The 17,514-nt window shown below is 38.0% G+C and overlaps 1 protein-coding gene across 30 annotated transcripts in view; it reads left to right on the top strand.

Annotated features, from left to right (window-relative positions):
* Positions 1-17,514, top strand: part of TENM3 (teneurin transmembrane protein 3) — a 1,287,129-nt gene that overhangs the window by 587,137 nt on the left and 682,478 nt on the right. The gene's annotated exons all lie outside the window — the stretch shown is intronic.

Raw genomic sequence — 17,514 nt, forward strand, 5'->3', positions numbered from 1 at the left:
ACATTGAACTACTAGATCCTAGCAGAATGGATAAACTCAGTGCAATGTGCATATATTTTTATCATAACTTAAAATAAAAACAGTCCTCATTTACTGGGGGGAGGGAGCATATTAACATAAAAGTATGATACACAGAAGAGAACTGCAGCATTTTTAAGTGACTGAGTGAACTTGAGAAAAAAGAACCCAAACAGGAAAAACTTCCATATTTTACAGTCATAAGAATAGACATGTGCAGCTCTGTTAGAATCTGGATACTCACCAGGGATCTTACTGGCTCAATGCATCAAGAAGAAATGTCTGTCAAGCTCCTACAAACTTTGGTTTCCCAAACAACTGCCATATGCCAGAACTAACTGCATAAAGGCACTATGAATCAAGCATCAACATTGTGAGATTTAAGGATGTTCGTAGATCTTCTTTAAACAAGGTTCCATTAAACCTTTTCATTTCATCAATTTCCTAGGCAGGTCACAACAGCAGCAGAGTGCTCAGTAATGCACATTTAATCCTTTATTCTTTTGGATCGGTGCTGTTTTGCTATTAGAGGAACTTTGGATCTGATTCTGATGAATCACGACACTTTATCCTATCCAGGAAGGCATTAACCAGACTGTCAGTGAGCTCTGCACTGCTCCAGTACATCCTTGCTGCTACTGTTTCTTCCAATATGAAATACAGTTCTGTGCCTGCTGCAAAGCAAGTATTCTCAATAAAATGATACTTAAACAAGCTCTCTCTGTGCTAAATGCCTTAATGCTATCAGCCTAACACTTCTTTGGGATTCCTGTAAGCTCTAGGGTGGAAGAGTGCTTTATTTCTGCCTTAGACTGCCAGACTTCAATTCCCACAGACAATCAGCTGCACCCTCTTTGTGAGCCTGCGCATCAGGCAGCCCATACAGAAGCACTGTGTCAAATGGTTAAATAAATAAATAATGTGCCTTGGGCCTGGAGCCAAAAATTCTCTCCCCTCGCATCAGCGTGAGAGGTAACAGGAAAAGACGCTTCTGTTCTACTACTGATGAAAAAGGGGAAGGCTGTAAGCTCGGCATGTCTTTTCTCTAATACTGCATCAGAGCAGGTCACAATATAGTGTTAAACATGACTGAAATATCCTTATTTTTCCAAGCCTGTTTACTGATGCATCCCAACACAGATGGAACCTTTCTTGCTGCACATATTAATTCATTTGTTATTTATGCATTTCTGATCTTTGTGACATTTTGTCCTTTGGCCTGCTACCAAGTCATTTTTTATAGATGTTCTGAGAAAAGGTGGCCCTTGCCCTGCAGTGAGCCTCACAAATCCCTGACACACACATATGCATTTTTTATTGTTCTCACATGTTGCTTAACAGTCTGCATTCTTCCTGCTTTGCAGCAGAGCAGATGGGTTCCTGCATAGCATGAAAGAGATGAGATGTTCAAATCGATTGTTTTATCAACAATCAGTTGTAGATAAAAATCATTTTAATGAGTGAAATTAATGATGTTTGCAAACATGGTGTTAATTAAAGAACATAGCTTGGTCTCTTTTCCCTCCTTTTTCCCCCCTGCACACAATTTTTGTTACCCATGACATCTTTCATTATTGACTCATGCCCCAAAGAAAAGACGATTAAAATCTGCTTTTGTTTGATGTAGCTCTTATTGAAGAAAGAAATAGATCTTTCTGAAGCTTCCTGGTGAGATGAAAGTCTAATTATCTCCACAAATGAAAGGAAAAGCTTTAATTAGGCTTGTGCTGAATCTGCGCACTGTGAATTTGTGCATTGTGATGGATGGAGCTCACATCTCCTCAGTGACTGCAGCTGAAATAATGAAGAAGGGGAAGAGGTAGCCTGGTCCCATGATTCAGCTGGCAGAGCAGACTTGGAGGTACACCTGTGTTGTGAGAGCGTGCCCAGAGCAGCTGCCACAGGCCATGTTTCTGTGCAGTGCATTCGGCTGTTTTACAGCCTCCTCCTGAGCTTTGATCTCTTTTCAGACAGCAGGGGTCCTAACAAATCAAGCTTTTCATGTTTCCCTCAGTTTCACTCTCTTTTGCTTCACCATTCATACTTGAACTCCAAAGAGGACGGATAAAATATTGTCTTTTTCTGAATCAATTTGATCAGCAGCGGACATGAGTGAAGAGGGCATTTTGTCTTTTGTGAGGTGTTTTAGGGCTGACTGTGGGGTAAAGGCTGCTAAAGAATTGGAAATTGCATTTATTTATTTTGCCATTTAATTCACTACTTATGCTCTTAACAATCTTTATGCTTAACACTTGATTTGCTACACCATTCTTTTTTACAATGCCGTAGTGTCTACCCTGTTAGAAAAGGTGACTTTCTGGCATAGGATTAGACTGCTAATGGTTCCCAAAGAGAAATCTGAATTATGACAAAAAATGCACTATTCTATATTTTATAACATTTCTGTTCTGTTTTTACCATGTTGCATGCAGTTTACTCTGTCTTCATGTACTTCACCTGATATCAGGAAGGTCAAACCACTACTTACTCACTTTACTTGCAGCCAGCATATTCTTCTTTTTGAGTCACAAAGCACCTTTGACATCAAGGGCAGTCAAGGAGTTTACTACCACACCTTTTTGGGAAAGATAGCAATAAAAACAAGATACAGTTGAAGTCAAAGTCAAATCAGCATCAACAACCTAATATTCTACAATTTCGGTCAGTATATTCTGGGTTGTTTAGAATGTATTGGTTTAATTGTGTAGCCTCTGGAACTGAGGAGCACAGCAGACAGCTGGAAGCATGCAGAAATAGAAGGATATGGGATAAATGACAATGCATCCCTTATCAATTTATTTATTTAAGGAAAGGAGACATCTGGAAAAAACAGCAATACTGTCTTTCAAAGCAAAAAAGTCTTTTTGTGGGTAGCTATATACCTCTATAAAGCCTGAAATTGTTGAAAGCAAAAGATGCTTATTCTGAGTAATTCAGCAAAGCAGTAATATAGATTTTAATTTATACTGTGTGAAACAAATCTCTGGCTTTATCTACTGGTATTCTAAAATTTTAGACATTAAATAAAGTTACAAGTTGAAATCTTACTTTGTAAATTTTCTCATTTGTTTAGAGACCTTTAAGTCAGCTGGCACTTGTCTAAAACACCTTCGTTTGCTCTTTCTGCCCTCCTCCTGCCAGATCCTTTCCTCAGTTTCTTTGTGTAGATTTGTCTCTTTTGTTTATGCCTTTGTAAGGATCTCCCTAGTGTTAGCACTGAGTTCACAGAGCTGAAGTCAGAAACCTACCTGCCTTATACAATATTTTAATCCTTAGGCCATCAGTGCCGACATCCTAGTCTGGTGCCCTAGAATTACAGGGATAATGGTGAATGTGTAAAGGTCCCAAAGCTCAATATAGGAGAAAAAAGCTGGGGGGAATACTGTAACACTGAGCACAGGTCTGAAATAGGGGCACAGCCAGGGGGGAAATGAGGAGGCAGTGGAACTCTTGTTAGACTGCTGTGCCGAGATGAGGAGCAGATAGTAAATTAAGAGCGAGCACTGCAAGAACACATCTGAATCAGACCCTCCAATTAACTGTTCTCTTTCCTTCTTTCAAGTTTCATTTCCTTTTAACCTTTTATTTTATTCTTTTGATCTCAGCATCTTTTTCTTTTTGTTCAAATGAAAAGCAGTGGTGCAATAATTTTGGTTGAGAAGGTGCTTTCATTGTCTGCTTCTGTTTCCAAGCACAGCAAATTATTAACAAGAGCTGGAAATACTCAGGCAGACTATCAGAATATGACTTTGGACAAAATTTGAGACCTGGGACAATTTTAAATGAAAACTGTTCTTCCTCAGTTTGTGACGGTGTTGCCCCTATTGCTTCTTAGTTGTTGAGAATCTCAGCAGATTTTATGTGGGATTTTGTATGTGCATGTGTGCACAAATACATGTTTAGACCAATGAAAGTTTATGAAAGAAAATATTGTACAAAGTAGGAGCAGTATTGTTTGGCTAAGATATGCTAGAAAACAGAAAAACTGGTCATTGCCTTGTAAAGAACCTTGCAACTTTCTCCTACACACCCTCTGTTTGGGAGAAATCCAAACTGCTCCATGAAGGTCTTTGATTAGGGACAGCAGAGTGCCCATGGAGCCCTGTCATGCAGCATATGGTGAGAACTCTGTAACACACCTCCCTGTTAGTAATGTTATTATAGTTTCTGCATATTGCCTACCAGAACTTGCAGTAGTTTAGTTCTTCTTCAAGGTGAGAGTCATTCCAGCCTTGTGAAGCACCTTGAGGAGCTAAATCACTGCCTGTCTTGTCACCAGGAAGAGAACTATTGTCTGTTTTGAATCATCCCATATACTTCCAGGGGTTGTAGAAAGAAAGTTACATTATAGAGGTATTCTTCTATTAACCTGTCATCAACAAAGTGTTGAAAGAGTTGTAAATTCCTGTGATAAGGCTTGCAGAACACGTGAGGTTGCTGGGGTTTTTTCTGAGCACATTACTGGCTGGCTGGTGCATGCTGAGACACACACATGGTGCTCTCAATTGATTCTGTATTTATGGTTTTGAAGTTTCCAGAGTCGATAAACACAGACATGCTCACTTCATTATGAACTTCTGCTGATTTTTGGTTCTGGAATATCTAAATGGGCATGTATTTCACAGAATCACAGAATGGTTAAGGTTGAGAGGGACCTCTGGAAAACATCTTCTCTGAACCTCTGTTCAAGCAGGACCACCTTGAGCAAGTTGTCCAGGACTATGTCCAGCTGACTTTGAAATATCTCCAAGGATGGAGAGTCCACAGCCTTTCTGGGTACCCTGTTCTAGCATTCAGCAGCTCTCAGAGCAAAGAAGTGTTTCCTTATGTTTAGACAGAGCATCCTATGTTTGTCTGTGCCCACTGTCCCTTGTCCTGTCACTGTACATCACTGGAAAGAGCCTGACTCCATCTTTGTATCTTCCCATCAGACATTTATATGCTTTGATGAGATCCCCACCTGAGCCTTAATGCAACTCCCTCAGCTCTTCCTCATATGAGATTTGTTATAGTCCCTTGATCTTTGCAGCCTTTCATTCCATTCTGTCCTCTGTATCCATGTCTCTCTCACGCTGAGGAGCCCAGAACTGGACACAGTGATGGCCTCAACAGTGCCAGTAGGTGGCCTCAACAATGCCACTTCACTGTGGACTCATGCCCACAATTCAACAAGCTTTCCAAGAGGATCTTATAGGAGAAAGTGCTGAAAGCCTTACTGAAGTCTAGGAAGACAATGTCCACTGCTGTCCCCTCACCTACCAGGCAAGTCATTTTGTCATGGAAGGTTATCAGGTTGGTCAAGCGTAACTTCCCCTTTGGGGAAACCATGCTGAGTAATCCTGAAGATGTTCTTGTTGTTCCTGTGCCTGGAAGTGGTTTCCATTGTTATGTGCTCCATCACTTCCTCAGGGAATGAGGTGAGGCCGACTGATCTGTAGCTCCTTGGGTTCTCCTCCTTGCACTCCTCAAAGACAGGTGTGATATTTACTTCTCTTAATCTCTATGATTATTAAGAATGGTCTCATAATGATATCTGCCAGCTCTCTCAGCACTCGTGTGCATACCATCAGGGCTCCCTGTCCATTTTCCCTAAGTACTGCCTGAAGTGATCCTCTTCCACCAAGGCTATACCTACCATGCTCCGTATTTACCCCCTGGGTTTCCTGAAGGAGAGACTCCCTTGTAAAGACAGAGGCAAAGAAGGAATGCCATACCTCAGCATCTTCCATGTGTTGTTGAACCTTAAGCAGCAGGCATTTGTTTTCTTTTTTTCATCTCATCTACAGCAGTCCTTCCTCCTGTCTTTAACATCCCTGGCCAGATTAAATTCTGTTTGAAACTACTATATGCTACTAAGCCCATATATGCCAGGAAATCTTATAGAATAACTTATGTGGAATAATTTTATTTACTGAAGAGGGAAAAATGAAACACAAAAAAAGGTTGTAAAACACATGTTTGTCCTTTTAGAAGAGGAGGGGAAGACAACTATCCTCCTAGGGACTTGACATCAAGCTGAAGTGTTTAGGATGGTCACAACTTCCTTGAAAACAAGTGTATATTATAGAAAATGTGGAGTTTTGAATTGTCCTTGGTCTGATAATTATAAATTTAAAAGACCAGCAAAGAGATAGAGCAGATTTTATTTACTTCTTCAGCAAATTATTAGTTTACTTTCCCATTCTCTGAATATTACTATATATTACAGACAAGTCAATATTATTCCTGAGTTTATAAGATAGTCTATAAATAATTTAAAAACCTATTCAGTTATAAGACTTTCAGTAAAAGATGGAATGCTACAAAGCCATTCCTTTCATACAGAAAGAAAGAAAAATTAAATCAAAACTGCAGAGAAAAAGCTAAATTTTCTGTATATTATTTTATCAGGTTATGCACTGGTATTCTTGAGATTACCATACAGGTAGGCATATAAAATATGCTTCCAGAACCACTAAGATTTAAAGATGTTGTTGAGCTAAATCTAAGCCGCAGGAAACACAACATATTGAATTTCCTAGAGATTTTATATTTCTGATAGTCGCACTTCAAATCACTCCTAGTTCAGGGTTTTCTAAAGAAGCAGAAGGTACCCAATCTGGAATGAAAATGACATTTACTGAATTTCAAATAAATTCTGTGATCTTCACCTCACATTACCCTGGTATTTTGGTTCTATTCTCAACAGAGTAACATGCTGTTGTACTTGATCTCCTACTTGGTGTGAAATTAGGAAAACAATTTCTTTTTTTTGCTCACATTGTCATTACACAAGTAAGTTTGGAGCTCAATAAAAACTGAGATAACTATATTGGAGAGCCATAAAATTTTGTAACTAAACTGTGATCTTTATTAAGAAGACAAGGAAGGAAGCAGTTCTTTTTCACTCATGAAATTCAATTCTTTTTCACTTATACAATTCACATAATTAAAGATTTTTATCAGATATTGTTCTCACAAGACAAACAGGTCTCATAGACCTTTAAACTTGGTATTCCAAAATTCCCTTAAATCCCAAGATGTAAACAATTCAAAACTAAATTTTTAATTCAGTGGAAAATTCCATTCTCTTGGGAACCATCATTGGCTCTCAAATCCAAAAAAAACATGCCTCAAGATCTTCCATTTGTTATTAATACTTTTTCATTCAACTATGCATTTTACCAAAATTATAAGAACATATATCTTTTTAATTTTTTTTTTTAAATTAGAAGGAATACCATGCAACGTGCTCCTGTCAGTTTCTGCAGTCTTTAGGTTGGAACCAATACAGCCCACATGATTCCTTATGGCACTGTGATATTACAGGGAACCGTTTTCCTTCTCACAACCACCAGCTGCTGTATGAGAGCTGAAGGGTTGCTCAGAATCTCTTAGCCTTATGTTTCCTTATCTGCAGTTCTTTTTCATGCCTGATTTCCCAGAATTTACTTAACATTTTCAGAAGGACGTCATTCACCCACTAGTTGTAGCTGGATTTGGATTCATAACTCTTTTGAAAAGAGATAGTGATGTGATTCTCCATATCACCAACACATGATATTGTCAGAAGATAAATATTCTTCTCATCAAAATACGATGGAAGAACTGACTTGTCCCATCCACCAGAAAACTGAACCAAATTAAGGCTGAACATACTGAATGCTCTTTTGCAAAGATAGGAAAGGGGACTAGCCATCTGGCACCTCTTGAGGCTCTTTAAACACGGGGATTTTTTTGCTGGAGAAAGCATTGCTGTCTTCTAAATTCATCTAGGGGTTTTGCTGTGTGAAGGGGGACTAGAGGTGCATGTTTTAGTCAGGGGATTTTTTACTGGATTTATACCATATCTTTGTACTTTAGATGAGCAACCTTATTCTGACTCAATGCCAGCAGAAACTTGCTGGAGTTTTCTGCTGTGGTAGATCCTTGATGACTTGTTAAGGAGCCTGCTCCATATTGCAGAGAGGCATTCAGCAAGGTCTGGGTTGCACTCATTATAGCCTCCCCAGCTGTAGCTATCGAGGCTAGGAGCATGCTGGGTTTCCTTAGCATTGGCCCTGTTCTGGAAATGGTTGTTGTGTCTTTATATGAGGTGCCAGCTTTTACCTCTTGTATCTAGCAAGAAATGATTAGTGGGTTCATGTCCTGTTGTTAGTAAAGAATTCAGTGGGACCCAGTGCTTCATTCAAGGAAATGTCTTAGGAAGCTGAAATCCTCTGATGTCTTCAGGATTTGAAACCATGCCCCCATCACTTTTGGTGCATGGTTGCAAAGATAACAGTCATAATTGCAAAATAAGCCGAGCTGACTATCACAATTTTTTTTAAAATGTAGCTGAAGAACAGACCCTTTTTTATTTCGTTTCCTTGCAAATAAAAAACTGTATTATTCTTTCTAAGGTTGTTCCTACAATGGTTGGACTATATTGTAGTTATGGACAATAGAATAAACTACTTAATAATAAATGTAAGCCTATGACTAAGTATGTTCTGTATAAATACAAAAATTAAACTTGCCATAGCAGGAGGCTCATGTTAATCAGGAGCTGCTGGAGGTCATATATGAGATATTATGTAAATTCAAAACTCAAAAAATACAGACTATGAAATAATAATTAATTACATTTGCACTTTGATTAAAGATTAAATCTCAGTATAATAAAAAAAAATTCTGTCTTTGTATTGCCTGATATAATTAGGCACTCTCCTAAATGACCAAACTTAGAACTGCCTATTATGTCCTAGCAAACCTGTGGGAGAGCCTGACATGTGTTTAGCAATCATGGGGTTTTTTGTGTTCATCAGAAAAAATCATTTTAAAACAATGTGGGAGGGGCAGTCCTTATCTTTAAGGCAACTGTTGGATAATTGACCTCCTTTAGCATTTAATTTCTCAAGCCTCTAGGAAGCTTAATTTTGAACATCAAAGGGGTACCTGTGGAAGAAACTGTTCCAGACTGGTGAGTAAACAAATTAGAGTTAATAGGGTCATTAGCTTCTGTGGTAAAATTTCAACTGGGTATTCCTCACTAAGGAATGTAAATGTCAATGTTTTTAAGTCTTCTAAAATATAATTAGACATGGAACTTGAATACAAGTGCTATTTGTATTCAAGTATTTTGCTACATATCCTATTAACAAACAATGTTTGCCACACTCTGGGCATTTTTTTATTAAACATTAGGGAATCTGTTGTTCTGCTCCTATGCATTGCTTGCCAGACAATTAGAATAGAAAGAAAAAATGTACAATGCTGCTAAGTCAATACTATGCTGTAAATATCAAGGATACTGTGTGTCATGTTTGATATAAAACATGCTAGCCAGTTAACTTTACAGTAACAGCTGTAGATCTATTTAACCCTTAGATCTGCATGTAGCAGTATAAGAACTTAAAAAAAAAAAAAAAAACTAACACTCCCCCAAAAAAAAACCCAAGACCACAAACCCAGAACCACAAAGACAACTTACATTTCCTCACTTGGATGATGGATGATCTTCTTATGTGTACTTTCTCTTGGTTCTATGGCTACATAAAGGCATAAAGGGGTAATTGCTGATTGAATTTGAAATACAGAATGCAGCAAATTCAATTCCTACATCCTCTCATTTCACTTCTTGCACATTACTGAAGTCTTTTTTTTTTTTCTAATTATCCTTACATATGATAATAGAAATACTGCTCCCTTCCTTCCACCAATGTGACAAGTTTCTAGTGCAACCACGTTTCCTCGCCTTTGCCCACATACCTACTTGCAGGCTATGGGCCTTGGCATACCCATTCCCCTGATGTTCTTGCCGCTGACTGTTCCCAGCAGGAGCAAGCTCCTGGAAGTAAGGGCTTTCAGAACAACTTCCTTTTTTCACTTTGTAACCCTAGGAAATGTAAAGCTGTGGGGTTTATTCTAAATCTCTAGGAGGTCAGTACTCAAGAATGACTTCTTTTTAATCCAGAAAATCACCTGCTGCTTAGAAGTGTCATCATTTAAACAGGTAGAAAGGAAAATTTCCTCATAAGGAACAATAACATTAAGTCAGTCTAAGAGTTTGTGGAATAAGGACTAAATGTGAAGCTCACAAATGTGTTTAGCATAGAAGGAAATAAAATATTTGCTAGAAGTGCCAAAGGAGAATTGCACAAAATATTTAGGCTGGAAAACTGCAGATGGCCAAGCGCATCCAGTGGTAAATCACCTTCTCTCTGTGAAAACTGATTTGTACCAGCAGGGTCTGAGTGAGTGCTACAGTGAATTCTACCAAAAAAACCCAGAAGGTGGGGGAGAAAAGAAAGGCATTTTAAATAATTGATCATAGCTATATCTGTGGTTACAAGGATAGCATTCTTAAGTCATTAGCCTGAAGGAGCAAGGAGTTTAAAAAACACTAACTCTTCTCACTAAATATAATCATAAAGTTTAAGGGGGGGAAAAAAGGAATGGGGTCCCATTTGTCCATCATTAATAATTTTGTTGTGATAATTTTGTGATTTGGGCTGATTTAATCTTTTAATCTTCTATTCTCCCTTAATGGCAAAAATTTCTTTTTACGTAACACAAATAAGAGTAAAAAAAACCTTCAAATGCTTTTTATGTAATGTGAATCATGTTTAAGTGATGTTTTGAAAAAATTCTTGTCCATTAGAAGCAAGCTTTTTGCACAAGACAGGATGTTATAACTGAGGTTTTTTGCAAAATGGTTCTAGTTACTGTTTATTATCATTCTCTAATGCTGTGCTTCCAATAGGAATCTTTAGTTTACCTCCATAAGTGCATCTCATAGCATTCATTTTTAAATAACCATTAGTTTTATTTCAACCTCCTACAGTGTTTTTGATAGAATGTTACTATTTTCACACAATAATAATTTATTCCCACTGTACACCAGACTTTTCAACAAATGTGGCTCCATTTCTCCCACTTACTAATTTTACCTGTGGAGGCAAAACAATATCAAATCAAGATCACACAGCATCTATGGATAATTTGGGATCATGTGCAGATTTCCTATCTTACATTCTATGTCTATTTTAAGACTCTCTTGTAAGACTCATTTAACCTATCTCACATCAGACAAAAGTGAGGCCTGTGGTTTTTTTTCTGTAGTCAAGGCCGAGACACGTGCCTCCCAAGGAGAAGTCAGCTGATCTCAAAACATTGACAAGGTTGGCAAGAGAAATCATGGTAAAAGTTTATTTGCCCTTCCACTTAAGTGGAAGGTAAATGCCTCTGCACTGTCCCATTAAAATGTTTCATGGTCCAGTATGTCCCACCCATGAAGGTAGTAAGGGAGTGCTTCTAGTATGATTTTTCATTTTTTGATTGAAATCTTGACTATTAAGTGTTCTGAAAAAAATACATTTCCATCCTTATTTTAGAACTGTTGACTCTACATCACTCATCTGGACACAGAGGCAATGTTAGTTACAGAACTTCAAGTAAAAACAAGTGAAAAACAGATCAAACATTGTGATCTGCATATTGGAATGAAACATTTGTTTGTACACATTTGTCACTCTTTTAATTATTTTTGTAAGGAGTTAAATAATAGTCACAAGCAAGTATTCTTCAAAATGAAGCATGAAACAGCAAACTCAGGATGCACTTCTAACACAATACTTAACTATCCAATAGAAATTAAAGGCAGATGGAATTTATTCCAATGGCTATTAAAATGTAACCCAAAAGGATGCCCTTGATTTAACTTGCTACAAGCTGTAGACATCCATAGCAAGCTGGAATGCTTGAACCATACCTAAATGGATCAAACAAAGTTACAAGGAATGTAACTTTGTATTGCAATTTTTATCCTATTCCCTAACATGTTTCATTGCTTTTCTTTCCCATAACTGTTCTGATCCCTATCTAAGCGGTTATGTCAGACCACACTGGAAAGATCTGACACCAGAGGGTGCAGAGTTGCTATTCCATGACTTCAGCACATCATCTGTAGGATTGCCTGACACATATAATCAGGAGAGGTGGTCTTGCATTAACCTTTCCCACTCCCAGAGGATGAAATGATAATGAAACAACAAAAAACAGATAATGAGGCAAGGAGAGCACAATTCTTGTGATTATGACTGAAGATGGGGGAGGAGGGGGACAGCTGAACAATTTTGTGCAGACTTTCAATGAAGCATTACCAATTTCAATAATAAATGGAGCAGATATGTAAATGTAAATATAAACCCAGACATGGGCTGAATATGATACCTAGAACAGGAGTCTGTTAAAGGAAGGAGTTGGTTTAGTTTGTTCTTATGACTGGCTAGCACTTGGCAGACAAACAACTTCCCAACAAGAATAATAAAATATATAATTATTTTGTGACTTGATTCAGTTGACATCCTTAGGGAGAATGATTCAGTGAAGCACCTGAAAACTCAAAATCTAACAGTTCTAAACAGCTAGAACATTTGGTTTGCTCAGCATGGAGGAGATTAAGGGGAGACCACATAGCAGTCTTCAGCATCCTCATGAGGAGAGGAGGAGGGACAGGTACCAATCTCTTCCCTCTCATGACCAGTGGCAGAACCCGAGGAACCAGCATGAAGCTGAGTCAAGGGAGGTTTAGGTTGGAATATCAGGAATTTTTTTTTTGCCCAGAGTGGTTGGGTACTGGAAGAGGCTCCCCAGGGAAGTGGTCAGAGCACCAGCCTGACAGAGTTCAAGTGTTTGGACAATGGTCTGAGGCACATGGTGTGACTCTTGGAGTGTCCTGTGCAGGGCAAGGATTTGGATTTTGATAGTTATGATTGGGTCCCTTCCAACTCAGCATATTCCGTAATTCCACAGTTCTATGATTTGCTTAATGCTGTCTCTGCTGAGACAGGATGTGTGTAACCACATCCTACGAAGACTGATATTATGTGGTAGTAACAAAAGGGGGAAAATGCTTGTTCACTTTCATCTGTGACTTTATGATCCAGCTTTTTTGGCATGTTTCTACCAGTAAGAAACTACTTCTCCACAACAGTTCCTAGAAGAAGGTCAAATATTCAGTGGAAGGACAGAGCAGATAACTAAAAAGGTACGGATTAAAAAGCAGCCACAACTAAATTTGTACATGCTGAGTTAAAAGTAGATGAGAATCTGACTACAGTGGAATTTACCCCTGGAAAGTGATGGTATCAGTTAACTCAAGAAAGCAAAGATAAGAGTAAAGTAAAATTGCATAGGCTAAAGCTTATTTCTCAAAAGCTGGATATTGTGGAAATGATGTAATGGTAATACATTTCCTTTGTTTTGTCCCTCTGACAATTTGCACACACCAAAGACTCCATTTATACTGAACTTACAGCAGTGCATTTTGTACATGCCGTAAGTTCAGTACATGAACATTCAAGCCCTGGGCATCTCAGGAAGTTTTAAAGCTTTCTTCTTAAAATGTGAGTTAAAGTCACTCTTTAAATTGTTCTGCATGTGTTACCATGTTTACTCATGTCTCTCTGGAGTTTTTAACAGCTCAAAAAATAGGTTTCTTCAATGGGAAGCATATGCCACTAGGGCCTTTTATCTGAATGCTTCAGAATCAATCAAAAGGCATTATTTGAGCAGCCATGGGCCAAGGCAGAATTCATCTGTTTGAGTCTCTGACCCTGGTAATATACTGCTTGAGTGACTCTACAGCACTCAAGCCATGTCCTGTAGGACTTACTGTGAATTACATTTTGTGTGTCTGTTGTAACTCACCAGCTTTTCTTATGCCAAGTGGGGTTTATTTTGTTTTCTTCCTACTCTTTTATATGACAGTCATAAGACTTACTACTTTGAACAACAATATCTCTCTCAAGGATCATAGCTTTAGTATTTACTTGCTACCCATTACACAAACCACTTATGTATTACTTGATTTTACATAAAAATAGTTCAAAACTGTTTTCTTATAAAAGTTGTTTGAAATTGTTTTGATATAATATTTTGAAATTCTGTAACAAAAGGAAAGAAACCTGACACAATGAAAGAAATTGGAGACTACATGACGTGTTTTTTCTTCAGGAAAAAAAGTAAGCCCATAAACAATGTGTACAAAACTTTTTGATATTCATAAACTGTACTGTGCTTTAAATGCAAATGGTGAAAACTGAAGTAGGCACACTACTCTGCTCAACCATAATTATATTTCTTCTTGTAGATAACTGATGTGGAAAGATCTGTTTAGTATGCCCACTCAGAAATGCACACAGGATGAGTAGCCAATATAAAAGGGTAATGTGGTCAACATTCACACAAATGCTTTGTTCAGATTTCTTCATGTTACACCTGTGTGTTTTATGGTCACGGGAACTGTGCAGACTCTTGTCACTGTTTCTGCATCTCTGGCACAATGGCTGCCATACATGTACTCTGTCTGCTGAGATCCTAGATGCTGAAAAACTGGGTTTATTCCTGGCATCTGGCACTTTCCAGGTAACTTAATAGAGATAACCTTATAGAGATTTCCAGAGCTAGCAAACTTATTGACCATTCTGGTTTTATATTTCTCTTCTTCAGAGATAGTAGTGGAAAGAGGGAGAGATTTGAGGTTTGGAAGTGTTCCAGAAAACTTACCAAAATATGTTTCACTTTTGTTCCTTTAACCAAGAATTCCTTTACAAGAATAATGAACACCTAATACTAAGCATACTCCATCTTTAGAATTCTGCATTTGAAGTCATATTCATTTAAGAACATGTTCCTTTCTTCCACTTGGCTTTGCCAAGCATAAACCCTACCCAGACTTCTAATTTCTCATTTCTTTTGTCTAGTGATTCCCTTATCAGATTAATTAGATAATCAATTATTTTCCTTTTCCCATTCACATTTAAAATTCACTGATAGGTCAACCAAACAGAAGTAGTTATATTGCTTTGCCCACGATCTGTATGGTATCTATTTTATCATTGGTACAAAACCACCTAAACATTATATTACCAGAGAGGCTAATTTCCATTTCTAAAAAGACTCAAAAAGAAAAAAAACCCTAATGCCATAGATGATTTTACAACTTTAAATAGGCAAAATCAGTTGCAAATGTTACTCGATAAAAGTATGAAGTGAGCTCAAATTCTTCATGTAGCATAGTTCTATGCCAGTTCTCTTCCCAATAGGATGCTTTTCGCTCCCTAATTTATCAAAAAAGTGCAGAGGAGGTGTGGTGACTGCTTTTTAACTTAATCATTGATTGTGATTTTATATCCGTGTGTGTCCTGTGAAATCTGCAGTACTAAAGAATATATTGCTGGCCTGGAAACACAAGTTTATGGTGTCACCACATGCATTCACCCTCTTAGATTCAGCTGATTCGGTGCATGGTCACAGGACCACAAACATCTGTGGTACTGAGCAGGACAGAGTAAATATTTTGCAGTAGCTGGGAGGGGGCATGGTTGGGAAGGGTGTTCAGTTAGGACGCAGACATCATTCCCCGAGGAGGGGCAAAGCAATTTTCTTGCTTCCCAGGAGAGGGGGGGTCCTTCCAGGGGAGCAAGCAAGGGCCACTCTGCTCCTGAGCCATCGGGAGCAGTTTGGACGCTGTGGCTGTGGCCAGGTCAAGCTCTGCACTCTCTGTTTTGTGCACTTGTTATTAATGTATTCATTGTTATTGTCCATTCCCTCATCTCGTTGATGTTGCTGTAAATTGTTCCTATGGGAACCTGTGATCTTTGCCTTTTGTTCCTCCAGTCCTGTCCAATCCCATGCAGGAGGGAGGGGAAGGGGGAAAAGGCGGCGGGAAGGCCAGAGTGAGCAGTGTCTGGTTTTGGAATCATGCTTGGGGCACTAAACTGAGGAATACCATTTCTAAACCATGAAAGGTACCGCTCTTAAAAAATAGATGAGACCTGTAGTATGACTCTGTTAATCACAAATTATTTCAAACTGTGTGAGCATTCATTCCCTAACATACCTTGACAGATCTAGACTCTTAGGGACCTTTGGCTTCAAAGACCAGCAGGTTTGACAAGTAACAGTGCCCCAAAATTTCATCTGTTTATGAGGTTCCAAAAGGTTGAATTCAAGTCCTATTCTTAGAACCTTTTCTAATCTTTTGTTTAGGGGGAAAAAAGACATTGGTCTGCTTCCCCAAAATATTTTGCATTATCATCATAATTGTAAATCCATGGCTTTACTGAAATTGCCAGTTTTACTAACACATCTGTTAACAGCTGGAGAAAAAACTAAAACCAAATGAAATGTTGAAGAAGTTCATCTTAATAATATACCACTTTGATTTTGAATTGTGAATAGCTGCACCTGTGGCTGTTCAGCCCTAAGTCTTCCTGAAAAGATGAAGAACAAAACACAATTAAAAGGGGTGGAGTGGAAAAATTAGAAAATTTTAAAATACAGTTTGAACATTGATAACTGGAAATATTCAGGAGTATGCTTTTTAAATGAAACGCAGTAAATTGTCCTAGTGGCATTAGTAATGACTAAATTATTCTAGCATGAACCATCACTGTAAATCTATTTTGATGTTTATTTTTATTCTTATACTTAAATTGTTATAAGGATTAATCATCAATCTTTGTGATTCATAGTGGATTTCATCCAATAAGCCTATAAGGTATGCATTTTCACAGCCTCATGTCACTTTTGGTAGTAGCAATACAAATTCTTTATGTAGAGAAATTGTAACTCAAAGCTAAACTAGACCAGATTTCAAATATATTTATAGCCATGTGAGATCACGTTTAGTAGTACAAGTGTTTTCACCTCTTGAGGACAGTAGGTCAGAATTTTGATCTCACCAGCTTCAAGGTGTCAAAGGCCCCCTCATTTACAGTAGTTGAAATGTATTGGTGATGCCTATATTCCCAGAACACCTAGTTTTCTAATGCCAATACCACAAAACCACTACCAGGGTGCTCTCATGATAATAATGAAGAAATGTATCAGGACTTTGACTCACTGGACTATGGAGACAGACGTACATCTTCAGCTTATAAGAGTGATCCCTGCAGGGGTGAACACACTGCTTTAATACTGTATAATTTGCACCATTCCTATTCATCTTTTGAAAGATTATTCCAATCCCAAAGCTGTCAATTTTGCATTTTCATAAGAACTAAATCAGTTTTTAAAAAGTCAGAAAGTTGCTTTCTCTGTTTCTGTCCTTTTGATTGATTATCTATGGTTCCACAGCATATTACGTGATCACAGCAATGTTCTTTGGAGATATAATCATCAAAGAGCATTACTCAGCTGGGAAAGTACATGTGAAGGGTGTAAATAATGAAACCAAACAGGGGGCCATTAAATACATTTTTTTGTTTTCTCTGCTTAGAGGCTTGTTTACAGGGTAGGGGGCATACTGTTAAAAAGGAATGTAAAAAAAAAAAAAAGCAGAACTCCTAAACTGTACCAACCAATCCATCTGTTCAGATAAAGAGCCCTGCAGACCTGGCAAACCTTGAAGGTTTATCTGTGTTCGTTTTGGCTTTGAAAGGTGTGTTTAGTCCTGTGGCTCTGAAAGTTCTAGTTTATGCGTTAGGAAGTATATTCCCAAAGCAGATGTATAATTCTTTAATTATATGG

The sequence above is a fragment of the Zonotrichia albicollis genome, chromosome 5 (assembly GCF_047830755.1).
Source record: "Zonotrichia albicollis isolate bZonAlb1 chromosome 5, bZonAlb1.hap1, whole genome shotgun sequence".
Lineage (NCBI taxonomy): Eukaryota > Metazoa > Chordata > Aves > Passeriformes > Passerellidae > Zonotrichia > Zonotrichia albicollis.